Raw genomic sequence first — 10894 nt, 5'->3', positions numbered from 1 at the left:
TTTCATTTTTATTAGTTTAATTTTTTTGTTCATATATATATATATAATGTATATGTGTATGTATGTGGCTATGTGTATGTAATGTTCAAAAATTGTTGAGAGCATGTTTTTGTTCATATATGTATTTACTGTTCATATGTGTATTTATTGTTCATGTTTTTTTTCTGTTCATAGATTTTTTGTATCTATTGGCTCTTCGTCGCTCTGTATTTATTGTATCTATTGGTGATATTAATTATTGTATAATATACAAATGTTTGTATATTCATATGGACAATGCATTAGGCAAAACCTTTGTTTTTTTTCGAAATTTTTTATTTGAACATTTTTTTTAAAACAAGCAATACTAAAAGAATGAGAGGAAAAAGAAAAATAAGAAGAGGAAGAAAGGAGAAAAAGAGGAGAGGAAGAAGAGGAGAAATAAATAAGAAGAGGAAAAAAGAAGAAAAAGAAGAGGAGAAGAAGAAAGGAATAGAGAAGAAAGAAGAAAATATTTTCTTCTTTCACTATTCCTTTCTTCTTCTCCTCTTTTTTTTTTCTTCTTCTTCTTCCTTCTTCCTTTTTCTCTTTTCTTCCTTTTCCTTAATTATTTTCCTTTCTCGAGGGAGAAGAAGAAAAAGAAGAGGAGAAGAAGATATAACCCCCTCTAGATAACTTTGACATGAGGGGCGGTCGATATATATATACCCCCTCTCGACCGTGATAACTTATACAACTGCAGCACCCCCCTTGGCCCTCTCGCTCGACCAAAACTCTCGAGGACACCCAAACCCTAAAGAGAAAACGATGTTGGTCTCCTACCCCCTCCCGCGGCGCCCCTACCCGACAAATTAACTCTCTCGAGGCCACCCAAATTTATCAAGTTAAAAGAGCGTTATCGTCGAGTCCACCCCAAACCCTTGAAGCGTTGTGTCGAGGCCACTAACATGATTCCTTATTGTGATTAGCTAGCTAGTTCTACGTTTGCCACTAATATATATATATATATATATATATATATATATATATATATATATCCATCTGTACCATGTTTGAATAATAATTGACATGTTGTAAATATTTGCAGAAACTATGGAGCACTCCCGAGACGAAGAAACAGAAGCGATGTTGGGGTACATAATCGCAAATGGATCAAGTGATGATGTTGCGTCATTTCTCCTCGACACCGTTAATCAGCTAGATGAAGAAGAGGGCTATGTTTATGATGGTGGCTTCGACCCATTAATGCCGGTACAAGAGGAGGACTATGTTCATGATGGCTCCGGTGACACAATGGAGGTACAAGACGAAGGAGACCGTGCTGACTGCTCCGGTCACCGAACCGAGTCCGGCCAGGTATATATATATATATATTAGTTAAGCCCGTGCTGACTAGTTAATTGATGCATCCATTGTTTTGGTATATGTACACATATTAATTACTGTCGTCTTTCTTCCTTATAATTTCTAGCCCTTCGGATCGAGCACAACTTCGGTAAGGAGACGAGGCCTGAAGAAAAAGTTGAGTTCGGATGAAAAGTTTGAGATCATAGAAATCGCGCCCGACGGCGAACCGATTGAACCCATCCGGACAAGGAAGGCATTTTCTGCTCAGTGCGGGGTTCTTTCATAGGCACAGGATCCCGATCAGCATCCAACAATGGTATAAGCCTGCTAAGGATGAAGACACTGAGGTGTCTTATGTCAATGATATGCAGAAAGAAGATCTTTGGACTGAGCTGAAGGCAAATTTCACCCTACCGCCAGAGGAGGATCCGGAGAAGCCAGTTAAAGAGCAATTAATCAAGTCTTGTGCTCTTAAGAAGATGGCAGTCCTAATGAGGAGGTGGAGGAAAGAGCTGAACCAGTTTGTCAAGGAAAAAAAGACACCAGAATTCATCGGCAAATATGAGAAGATCAAAGATCACTGGCCCGCATTTGTGGCCCACAAGACATCGGAAAAGAGTAAGAAGATGTCGGAGACAAACAAGAAAAATGCTGCGAAGAAGAAGCTTCACCATCGCACGGGGTCAGGTGGCTACCTCAAAGCCCGGCCTAAGTGGTCCAAGGCTGAGCATGATCTGCTTGAAAAAGGGATCGAACCAGAGACAATGCGCTGGCCAGACCGTTGCCGGACTTGGTTCTTCGGGGCTGGCGGAACCTTGGACCCTGTAACAGGGAAGTGTCAGTGGACGGACAAGCAACTGCAAATACCAGTCAAGAACCATAGACACTATATCGATGTAGCGCAGCGAGGGACGTTCCTTCCAAACAGGGAGAAGGACGAGCTCACAATGGCCCTTGAGAATCCCGAGCACCCTGGACGGACACGAGGCACGCCAGGCTCCATTCCGTGGAAGGTTGGTTTTCCGGACGTAGGGGGTTACAAAACCCACGAGAGGAGGAAGAAACTGGAGCAGGACCAAATGCAGGCGCTGCTTGGAAGGGTAATGGGGCTAGAGGATCGAGAAGAGGAACGAGAAGCAGCAGATCGCAACAAACGACATGCCGAAGCTTCCCCCGAAGCTACCCCGCCATCTCAGCGGAGAAGCAGCGTGTCTTCCACCGAGCTGCTTCAGCCGGAGCATGTCTTGACGGCTCATGCCAGCTATCCCGTGGATGGTATCACGGAGTCTCAAAATTGCCACATGATGGCGCGATGGATGAATTTGAAGGTCAAGGCGGCTGTTGGCCAAGTTTATCCTAGTGGACCCGGCACAACTTATCACTGCCAGCCGATTCCAAAAGGATATGCTAAGGTGATGGTGGATGAAATAACGGAGGGATTTGAGGACCTCGTGCTTGACCACCCTTCCGGTGAAGGGGAGACTAGGCTGGGTTCTGCTCTGAAGACTCCATGCCTTTGGAAGAAGGAGCTCATCAACCTTCTGAATTGGACGCCTCCGCCTCCTCCTCCTGCTCCGGCGAGTCAGGGCACTCCGCCTCCTCCACCGCCTCCTCCTCCGGCGAGTGACGATCAGGGCACGCGTGGCGCACTCCGCCTCCTTCTCCGGCGCATGGCGGCACTCCGCCTCCTTCTCCGCCTGCGCCGGCGCTCCCGAGCAGCCAGCAGCATCCTCCTTCTCCGCCTCGCCAGCAAGGGCGGAAGAGACCCGCCGCCGCCCCGGCTGCTCTGGCACGTCGTACTCCTTCTCCTCCGCCTCGTAAGCAAGCACGAAAGAAGACAGACGCCGTAGCCGCTCCATCTGCTCTGGCGTCTAGCAGCACAACCAGAGGCGGGAGGCAATACAAATATGGTCCATCATCTCTCAAGCCTCTAGAGATGTTACCATACGAGAGGTCCGAGGAGGAAAACGATACGATTGTGCAGGCCCACGTGAAGGAGTTCTTTGAAGGGGTGAAAGCAAAGAGACATCCACCTCCGGAGGAGAAGGTAGATCCGGTGAAAGCAAAGCGCACTATCGATGCCCTGAGGAAACCACCAAAGTCTCCGCCGAGAACCAACTATGAGCGCATTACTGAGCAGACATATCTCCAAGCCCAGCGGTCGGGAACTACTGTTAGTGCTAAAAGGTCAAAACAACGAGCAAAGGGGAAAAATTTGCCCAGCTCGGCGAACAAGCACAACAATCGTGCCCCCCCGCTCAATGTGTCTAATGCTCCGGGGACGGTGGCCGGTTATGGCAATCTTGACGATTACCTGCCTGACGATGCACTTCCTGATTTCTTGAAGGTGGACGGACACAGATACGAGTACGGGAAGCCTCTCATCAAAGATGAAAAATCTCTGACAACAATGATGCGAAGATTCCATAATTGGTACATGGAAACCTGCAGAGAATCTGATGGTAAGAATGCTTTGTATCTGCATATTAAAGAGGAGCACGATCTCGTTGCAAATGATCTGTTGACTGTTCCATTTGAGGAGTTCTTCGAGTTCTTCAATCAAAAGGCCCTCGATAAATTAATGGTCTTTTGCTACTGCCTGTAAGTACTATTTCTGTCATTAAGTCTCTATATATAGCTCGGCTCTTTCATTGCATGCATGTATTTATAATTAATTATCCTCAATATATTATGCAGATTGAAGATCGTTGAGTGCAAAAAATAAGAAATTTATGATATTGGGTTCATTAACACAAATATCATAGATGTATTTCTGGTTAAAAAGAACGTCAAAGAGGCCGAGGACAACTTGCTACGATCGTTGATAAAAAATCAAAACAAAGATACCATACTCTTTCCTTACAACGGCCCGTGAGTGTTACTGTCGTGTGTATATTCGGTTTCCCTTATTACTCAAGCGAGGTTATAGTAATGTAATTGATGAGTTATCCATGCGTGCGCAGGTATCACTATATTCTTCTGGAGATTAAGCTTGAGCGTGGACTAGTAACCGTCTTAGATTCGAGACGGAAAGATCCCAAAACCTATGCGGACATGACTGAAATGCTCAGCAAGTAAGTTCAATCGATCATAATTATCGCAACATATCGGTAACTTTTTGTTCATTTCCTGATATCTCAAGTAATAATAATTATTTTCTTTGTCTTGCAGGGTTTGGAAACAGTTCACCGCAGAAGCTCCGGGACTGCCGAAGGAGCTGCGATATACATACCCGAAAGTAAGTACTACTGGCTAGCTAGTTGCGCGCATCTCTGGCCCGTTGATTCTATATATAGCTATACTTTCATCAATGCCATTTATAATGCTTCATTATCAGTTTGATTGACCTATATTTCTCGTAAAGTGCTTGTGGCAGGAGGAAGGGAATGATTTTTGTGGATACTACGTGTGCGAGTTCATCCACACCGCGACTTTGAAAAACAAGCGGGGCTACTCTCAAAGACAATATGAAGTGCGTAAGCAATAATATTCACAATTTCATTTTATTACACCATCATTTCTGTTGAGTTTCATTCATATATATGTATTAATTAACCCCCTTCTTCAAATTAGACGTGGCAGATGCGGAATGAATTCCTAGAACCAGATCGCATGAAAGCAATTCAAGAGGAATTGGCGGGATTCTTTCTTGACCACGTCATCAGTAAAACCGGAGAATACCATGTGAAAATTGATTTCAAATGCTAGCTAGGGGTTTGTAATTATAAGAGATCTTATACATATTGTACATGTATGTAGCCAGTAGCGTCGGATACATGATACGAAAACTTGTTGTTCGACCAACCTCTCGGAGAAGGAGAGGTCGATCGATCACTTCTCTCGGTATGCATGACGAACTTCTGTACTGAATGGTTCTCTCGATCACTTATGTATATATAGTACGTAGCGTCCAAGCACGGACATAAAAGAGGACACTTCTCTCTATTAATTAGCTAGCTAACACAATATATGAAACACCTAATTAAATTAACCCCCCAAAACCCCCAACCTCCCCTCCTTTCAAAAAAAAACACAAAAACCCCAGCAACTGAAATGCTGACGCGTGGATGCATTTTGGTCCCGGTTGGTGCCACCAACCGGGACCAAAGGCCCCTTGACTAGGGTGGGCGCACAGAGCCACGTGGAGGCACATTGGTCCCGGTTCTGGATTGAACCGGGACTAATGGGTGGAGGTATTAGTAACGACCCATTAGTCCCGGTTCATGAACCGGGACTAAAGGCCCTTACGAACCGGGACTAATGGGTGGTTTTCTACTAGTGGGACGACAAAGTGTTGCCAAATCACTACTTCTGGATGTGTGGATACCGCAGAGGGGTCCTGTACTTTGACTCTTGCATCGGTGAAATAATTCTCGTGGCTGGGAGGTATAACCTAGCTGCGGGAATTGTCAAATCTTCACTAACATCTTCCTCTCCATTACACTCTTGTGGGTGAGATTAGATCTATCATGTCATCTTCATTGTGTTCTTGGGTGTGATCTTGGGTGTGATCGCATGTTATTTATTTTGTTGCGTAGTACATCCCATTCAATATTAGTTTCATGTTTCTTCCTTACGTTTTGGTTCCATGATGACATCGATGAGGTGGCGGTGACAATGGCATGTTGGAATAATCTTTCTTCGGCATCTCCTTACCTCGAGGATGTCCGATTGGACACCTACGAAGGGCCAATGAGGGTAGGTGATGTGAGATATGTTGGCTTCCTTCAGATCTTGACAGTTGGTATGTCAACCAAAGGAGATTGTTGGCTAACTTTTTGTGCGGCGACTTTGACCTCTCTATAAGTGCAATCTACGGCAAGGTCTAATTTGTTCAACCCTCTGTATTTGTGGTGATGGATCGCATGCCTTCACTGCCTGGGGTGATTCATCAACAATGCTCTTCAGCGATTACTAGTTCTCGTTGCAAGTAGTGGGTGGCTATTGTTATCTTTAGAGCCTTGTATGATGAGGTTGTTTATAGTACATGTATTCCGCCCTTACTGCTTGTTCAGGCAGGTTCCAGCAGACAGCGAACGGTCAAAGGAAAAAGACGGTCAAAAAGGCTTTCAATGTGATCTTAGTTTTAGAGGTCATTTTATTTCAAGTTGTCCCCCTTTTGTACTAACTACTGTATTCATTGATAAATATCATATGTAAGATGCCCTTTCGGTGTCTTCTCTAAGAAAAGGTATAAATAAACATACTCTCCAGAAACTTCTATTGAGATATCTGGCAAATGCTTCACTCTAGAGCAAATTCTTTGTCACGATGTTTAATGACACTACAATGCGCAGGAACTTCAACATATATTTACCTTTACTATTTATTAAATTAAATGGTAGATGGTTGGTCTCATGGTTCATCCACACCTCTCACGTATATTTTCCATCTAAGAAACTCTAAACATGAGAAACTAACTTGAAGTCAACATAACTAATCCGCAACAAACAAATTTAACCGCACCATCAAATATATAAAAATGTAGACTAATCAATAGAGGCATATAATTACATATTTATTTTTAGTTTTCCCCGTGTCTACAAAGACTCAGTATACAATATTTTCCTAAATGCGAGTGTATCAGAATGGTAACAATTTATGTAACTTATATTGTAGAATGTAATTTTTGAATGAGACTAATCTAGCTGAAATAATAACACTTATGTGGCGAAATTTATTAGATGTAATAGAAAACTATATCCATAAATAAGAGAAGGATGGATGTACAAGCCTCCTCAGAGCTCAGTGACTTTCAACCGTTGGATCGGTTTGCTTGATGCGTTTCTGGACGTCGGATCAGCATCTGGATCAACCTGGGCCGTCAGATCTCGAGCTGGCACTGCTGGAATGAATAGTAATGGCAGCAAAATGTAAATAACATGCCCCCACCGGGGTATTCTGGTCATTTCACATAGAGGCCTATAAAAGCTAGCAGCTCCCGTGGCAAGCCCGAGCCGCCTCCTCTCCACACTCGCCACCCCGCCCGCGCGTCCCAGCCCCCTCCCCTAACACCGCCGCCCACCTCCACCCAAACCCTAACGACGCCGCCGTCTCCTTCGCCCTGCCCGCTGGACCCCCACCGCCCACTTCTCCGGCGTCGTCGCCGTCGTCCACCACCACGCATCCCCTCCTTCCCTCCCCGCGCGGCCCCGCCGTCCCGCCCCGCCCGCCGCGGCAGCCATGGATGAGCTTCGGTCCGGTCCTCCTCTCCTCCCCGTTGTTTTCCCCTGCTGAGATCACCGCCGGTGCTGCTCCCCCCGTAGAGCGCGCTCCTCGCCGTCACTCTTGCAGGCGCCACCGCGCTCCCGTTCTCCTCTCCTGCTCTGTTCCTCCCTGTCAATGACCTCACCGCTGCCACTGACGCGGTACTCCGTCCTTCCTGAGCCCGGCGACGATGGAGGCGCGCGGCCACCACGCTCCCATTCTCCTCTCCTACTCCGTTCCTCCCCGCCAGCCACCTCACCGCTACCACTGACGCGGTACTCCGTCCTTCTCGAGCCCAGCGACGATGGAGGCGCGCGGCCATCCCTCCCCGTGCGGTGGTGGAGGAAGGAGGGGGCCTGCACGGTTGTCGGCGACCTCCTCCCCGACCATCGACCGGAGGGAACTGAAGGTCGATGTTCGATCTCTGCCGGCCTTCATGTATTTGTTCAGGGAACTGCAGGTTGACCCCTTCTCTCCTTCCTTTCTCTATTCCTGTTTCTTTGCAGTCCTAGGCTTGTATTTGTGCGCCGGTGTATCTTTGTTGTTTTCTTTGTCTGGGGATGTTGTTGGGTTCATTTGGTGTGCAGGTTAGGCACCGCTAGATTCAATTGGTATGCAGGTTAGCCAATGATTGTATCTCTTTGTTGTCTTCTTTCTGGTAGAGGCAAAATGTATTATCCCTGGCTGGATTTTTGTGGCCTCCTTTCCTTGTTTGTTCTTTTGTGGGTTACAGGTGTGTCCTTTTGTTTCTTGTGTAGATCCTACTAGGGGTGAGTTTTTTTGTTTGTTTGCACATGGATGTTTGCTGCCCTTGTTCTTTGCTCTGAATTGACATGGCCGACTGAATTATTAGTGGCTATGATTATAGATGTGCTGCTAGGAAGTTTTGATTAATAAACTGTGTGGGCTTTAGTTTAATCTGGTCCAAGATATTGCTTTAGTGATACTGCTGTTTGTGTTGAACAGGGTATGGTAACTTAATTTAGCCATATACTGATTTAGGCTTGTGTTACTCTTCCTTGATTTAGCTCTGCTCATTTTTCGTAGTTGTATGTTTGTTTTTCTTATCTTTTCTTTTGTTTTCTTTTGACTTCTACATCCATGGAACTAATTTTGTATGCTCAAATGGGTGTATATATTATGCCATAGAGTTACGGTGCAGCTGATATATTATTCTTAGCCTTTTCATTTTTTACACGTGGTTTGTTTTGTAATCTATTCACCGTGTGTTCCTATTTATCAGCTAATACCAGAACACTTTATCTTGCTTAATCTGCAGGGTGATGATTGCAACAGGTAAATGGCTTCTTATGGTTCTCAGCAGCAAGATGACCTGCCACAACCTGGAGGTGGATAAATTGGTTAAAAAACATACACCCCTTTGGTTAGTTCCTCCGTTATCTGGAGGAGGGAGGCATGCTGAACAAGCATGGTGGATAGATAGGTGTAAGTAATCTTTAACGCGGTCCTAATTTTGCTGGTTATTTCATTGTAAGGGTGTTAAATTTTCTTGGAATTACTTGGTGATTTCCCTGTACTCACCTCTGTAGCTATTCTCGCTGTCATTTTTTTTGCCTTCGTATCCATGGTAACTTGTCCGATGTTGGGGTTTCGATCGGTTGCAATTTTCTTCTTTGTCAAAGATGAGTTATTGTTGGATAATGTGCATGTCATGGTGGACATCAGTTATAAACTGCAAACGAGAGCTACTAATCTTATTATAGGTGTGGTACAGGTTATAGCTCTTTAGTGCTTGCTGCACCTATATATTTTTAGAGCAGAGGAGATGGTACACCATATAGTTTGGTCGTGAGGTTTATTTTTTACCACTGGCTATGTAGGTTTTGTGCTAGAATGCATTCCGTACACAACTATTAGCTATGCTTAATTGTGTTTAGAAACTTCCTTGCAGCTCGTGCATTGCATAATTTTATAATTAGCAAGAATTTTACCTCCCTGGACTGAATAATTAGCTTCAATTGTCTTGGATATGTTTCTGTCATATGATAGTTAGGAGATGCTTTGCCGCTTCAGTTGTGCCCCTTTTGATTGGTATTTTTGGATGAATAAATGGATATTCTGAGGGATGAAGGCTAAAACATATTCAGTTGTATTAGAGTTGTAGTGTATGAATCTGGTGAGAGATAAGGGCTGAAATACATTCGGTCGTCTTGGAGTTTCAGGTTTTTTGTGCATTTGGTTCTGGTTGTTTTGATCTGACTAAGTGACACCTAGGTTTCATTGATTTCTTGGGATTATTCATTATCTTGATCCATGCCTGGTACTGAATCTGAATGTTTTCATCTCCGGTACCATGGCACTGCATTGGCGGCGGCAGTAGCTTAGGGAGGAAGATGACACTGGCAACCTGCAGTGTAAGAGGCTGCTGATGCCGCCGTTGGTGAAGAAGATGCTAGGTTGCGTCATTTTTGTGGGAGTATTGTGGTCAATTACATATTTAGATTATGGTATGGTCATGGAAACCTAGAGAAGGAAACTGGCTTGGTGCTCTAGAGCCAGGTGTGTGCCCAGACAGCTGAAAAGCTAATAGAACCACTATAAATCGAGGGACAACAATCTTCATTGCCTAATTCCCTTTGTATTTAAATCATAATTATATCTATCATCTCCTAACCATCGGCTCATGGGGACAGGACATGATCCAGGAGATGTTCGTCATGTCGAGCCTCCTAACCATCGGCTCCAGCCATCTGCAGCTAGAGTTCCTCGATGGTTCATGTGGCCTTAACCGCCGCTGGGCTCCCTGCGCCCACGCCTCAATTCTTCTACCTCTTCTCAGGTATATTTTGTGTCTCCTTTTCCTTATTTATTTCTCTTCCATGGTACTATCGATGTCTGCTGATATGTGTGTCCATATTTTCACTGATGTCATGTTTGCAGTATATGAGGTAGCTTTCCTGTTAAAAAATGGCATTGCATGTCATGTTTGCTCTAAGGAAATCTTCCTATTTTTATTTTTCTACAATGTAGGGCACAATTTATACATGTTTCCTTTCTTAACTCGACCTGTTCCTGAAACTTTTATATTGATATGGTCTTGGTGGTCTCTGGTTTTGGTAATTAATTTGAAGGTCCATTTATCAAAAAAATAATAATTTGAAGGTCTACCTTTCTGGTTTTCATTACTTATATGTGTGTATAGTCATGTATATGTTAATCTGATAGCGGAGTTAACTTTACAGAACATATAAGTTACCACTGTTTTGTTAGTTCATTGATGGTCAAATATACTATTTTTATATCATCCTACAAGTGCCACAAAAAATATGCAGTTGATTGTAGCATGTTGTCATTGGATTAAAAATATATATGTTCTCACTCGGGGTTCTTGGTGAGCACT

The 10894-nt window shown here is 44.2% G+C and overlaps 1 long non-coding RNA gene across 1 annotated transcript in view; it reads left to right on the top strand.

Moving 5' to 3' along the window:
* Positions 1 to 10247: 10247 nt before the first annotated feature.
* Positions 10248 to 10894, top strand: part of LOC119282509 — a 1244-nt gene continuing 597 nt past the window's right edge. Inside the window, exon 1 of the long non-coding RNA XR_005138759.1 lies at positions 10248 to 10333. This is a non-coding gene — a long non-coding RNA (uncharacterized LOC119282509). The remainder of the gene's footprint in view (positions 10334 to 10894) is intronic.

This window comes from Triticum dicoccoides, chromosome 3B, assembly GCF_002162155.2.
Source record: "Triticum dicoccoides isolate Atlit2015 ecotype Zavitan chromosome 3B, WEW_v2.0, whole genome shotgun sequence".
In the NCBI taxonomy this organism is placed as follows: Eukaryota; Viridiplantae; Streptophyta; class Magnoliopsida; order Poales; family Poaceae; genus Triticum; species Triticum dicoccoides.
Note: the sequence above shows the minus strand (reverse complement) of the source record. Positions and strands in the feature narration are given on the sequence as shown.